At 40.2% G+C, this 3,655-nt stretch overlaps 1 pseudogene; it reads right to left on the minus strand.

The window, feature by feature from the left end:
• Positions 1-1,536: 1,536 nt before the first annotated feature.
• Positions 1,537-3,655, minus strand: part of LOC104966504 (zinc finger FYVE domain-containing protein 1-like) — an 18,974-nt pseudogene continuing 16,855 nt past the window's right edge.

Below are 3,655 nucleotides of genomic sequence, written 5' to 3' on the forward strand. Positions count from 1 at the left end.
TTCCGCCGGTCAACATGTCCGTTAAAGTTTAAATCTTCCGTACAAAATTAGAAAAGTGCCGATCAGAGGTCTTCTTTGTTATTTATTGAGCTTTAAAACAAATTGATAACGACTCTGTTCTCTGTATAATAATATAATAATATTTAATAAACAGTGCCTGCCTCTCTTTTCCTCCCCCCTCTTCTGACAGCCCAGCAGCAGCAGGAGACGTGGGGAGAGGGAGGCGGGGTATTTCATCGTTATCAGAAAATGATCATATAGGGCTTACACACGGAGCCGTTGGACCCCCAGAGCGTTGCGTATGCCGGTCTACCCACCTTGGGACCCCCCCCCCCCCCACAGAGCGGAGCAAGGCAACGAAACTTAAAATAAGAAGCAGCATTTTACAGCGCGCTATGCATGGGGCCGACTTGAGGGGGTTTCCCGACATGTCGTTTCAGTAAATTAAAGGGTGTTTCATGTTGTCGTTGCTGTGGGACTTCTTAATACCTTGGAAAATGCCGTTTAATACTTTTTAATAGCCTTAATTTTTGCTAAATTGATTTATTAACTTTTAATACTTTTTAAGACCCCGCGGACACCCTGATCTTTCCGCAGCTTGCTTTTGAATTGCTTCACGTGAAGCAGATTTAACCGGCACCGTGTCGGTACTCAGTAAGAAGTAACGGTACCAGATGGGTAAAAATCAGAAGTACCGGCCCAATTCAAGCACTGTATATGTTTAGTAGGTTGTGGAAGTGCGCTCCAAAATATTTGTTTATCTTCTTTATTGGTATTTATTATTGGTTTTTCAGTTGAATTATACTTAAAGTTCAGGGTAATCAACTGTTAAAAACATACTGTTCAAAATATTATTTTAATTTGTTTTGAAGTTCAATAAATTGTTTTTTTCAAAGTAATAATCGTGATGTCAATATTGACGAGAAACAATCGTGATTATAATTTTTGCCGTAATCGCACAGCCCTACTATGCGCTGACATACTTTACTTAGTGCAAGTCAACATGCTCTTGAGCCAGTTGCAGATTAATGTTTCTTTCCGACCAGATTGAAAAGAGAAAAAACAAATTATGATTTTCCTCCTCTGTTCCTTCCCCAGTCGGTCAGGATTGCTACACCAGGTTATGGAGCCTCAAAGATGGCCACCTATTGAGGACTATCCCATCGCCCCACCCGGCCGCTAACGACATGATCCCCAGTGTGGTCTTCTCCTCCAAGCTAGGCGGCTGCAGGGGGCTCCCCGGCCTGCTCATGGCCGTCAAACACGACCTTTACTACTTCCCATACAACACCGACTACCAGGAAGGAGAAGAGCAGCCAGCCGGCTCCGTATGAAAAGACTGAAAACTGACGAATCTTATCAAAACAAGGACTTGCCAAATGTATGGAAGGAGTTTTATTCATATAAAAAATCTTTAGGTATTTTATAAAGACAAGGTTTGGCCAGTATGCAGTTCATGCACACAGGTTTGCTTCCATATAGGGGGTTTCAATCAATTCTCCATGGGTGGTTTTTATTATGTTATTGTAATAGACGTGTGTCATACATGGCAATTACCGAAATTAAGAAATCTGTAACATTTACAAGAAAAAGTGCCCTTACTTAAGAATTGGATGATTTTTTTATACATGTTATTTAGGATTTCTTTGATCTGATTTGAAAAGGATGGTGCTGCGCTCATAATGTAAATCAACACCATGTCTTATTCTAAAGAAATTATTGATATCTAATGCTTTGTATTTGCTCCTAAATGACACAGAGAGACTGAGTTTCTGCAGTTTATTACATACTGTATGAGCGTACATGTGCATAAAGGTATTGATTTGTTCCTTTTGATATTTTGTATTCATTGAACATCTTTCTCTGAGACAGGGACAGTAATACGATTCCTATTAATTCAGCTTATTTGTGGAATTGGTAGCAAACTCTCCCAAACATTCACTTAAAAAATAAAATCCAGTCCTCACAACCCCCTAGTGTTCAGTCGGAAGCCCAAGCTGCATCCTCATGATGTATTTGTCAGATGATTGTACAGTACAGTTGCTCCTAGCTACACAGCCTGTGTAGACAGAGTGAACACACTCTAAATATGTTCCTTGTTTTGAGGGGCCAGCCTCAAAAGATGTTTTTAAGTTATTATTTTTCTGTTCCATATTGCTACTGTGAGCCAGCCACTCTATAAAATCAGATGTGTATTGTAAGCAAATAGTACTTTAACATAAAAAAAACACAAGCCTTTCAAAAAAATATCCCTATTAGGAAACTTTTTCCCCTTATATGTATATTCTATGTTAAATTTAAACAATGTGGACAGCGTTATTAAGGCCGTTCTGCCCATTCAAATCTTATTATATAAGAAGTTAAGTAATTCTAGGAATGCATCTCGATGCTACAGTACATTATTGGCTTCTGATTGTTCTAATCCTCTTGAAGAAGAGGAGGGAAACTACTGTAACTCCATTTAAAAAGTACCATAATTCATTTTGGTGGATCATTCTTTCAGGGTTTCTCTGAAGTGCTATATCAGGGGCTCCAGCGGAAACATTCTCAGGATAAATGTGCTTACCCGGGATCAGTTTAAGACGCATCTATTATCTAACAGTTCACACATGTAGCCCCTATAATAGTACTAGTCACACTGGGAGGGATTGTCATAGGGGTTGTACATCAGTACACATTTGAAAAGGATTAGGGGTACATGGATATTTACCGCACTCAATTGTAAGCATTAACACTTAAAACTCACTTTCATAAAACGCTAGAAAGCAGTTTTATCTCTCCTCCCTTCTTGATATTCAAGTCTTACTCTGTCTGACATTCTTCACAGTGTAAAATATAGGCATATTTAAGTGAAAGAACATTAAGGGACTGACGAATCGTTTTGAAAACCGGCCACAGACAGTCTATTGGCAGCCAAGAAATGCCGCTAAAAGAGGAACTGAAGCCTTTTAGCCAATTTCCAGTTTTCTGATAGGCGTCCTCAAACAGCCTCCTCTTCTGCGTCCTGCTAGAGCTCCCCTGGTTTTTGGTTGCAGCCGGTGCAGACCCTCACCGGGTGGTCCCAGCCGCGTGAGGGCACGGGTCGGCGCTCCAGAGAGCAGTCGCCGCACACGCCCTGTCCACAGGAGCGGCAGTGGTGGATGGAGAGGCGCGGGGAGAACTCCTTCTGGCACTCGCTGCAGGAGTGGATGTCCTGATCTGGGACCCAGTAGGCCGGGCGGGCGGCGTCCTTCACCAGGCCTGGAGGCACAGGAGAGGGGGGGGGTTATTCTAACAACAGCCGGGTAGAGTGCTTCAGTTAAAGCTGTAAGAATACTCTATTTATCGCTATTTATTTATTTTAACAGTTGTTCCATTTGAGAAAATATTAGCATCAACACAGAGGCGTTACATTTAAAACGTGTACATTGTAAAGAAAATAATGAGCATATTGTAAAGTGGTGGAAAATAACTAAGTGCATTTAATCAACCACTGTATTTTTCAAAAGTGTTTTGTCATACTTATACTTTACCTGAATATTTATATTTAATGCTACTTTATGATTCTTCTCCATTGCAATTTACGTAGGGAAAGTAATTGTCGCTTTTTGTCATTATATTAATATATTATACTTATATTTTCGTTTGTACTTGATTTATTACAAATAAAATAAAT

This window comes from Notothenia coriiceps, unplaced genomic scaffold (genome assembly GCF_000735185.1).
Source record: "Notothenia coriiceps isolate Sejong01 unplaced genomic scaffold, NC01 NC01_scaffold00037246, whole genome shotgun sequence".
NCBI classification, from domain to species: domain Eukaryota; kingdom Metazoa; phylum Chordata; class Actinopteri; order Perciformes; family Nototheniidae; genus Notothenia; species Notothenia coriiceps.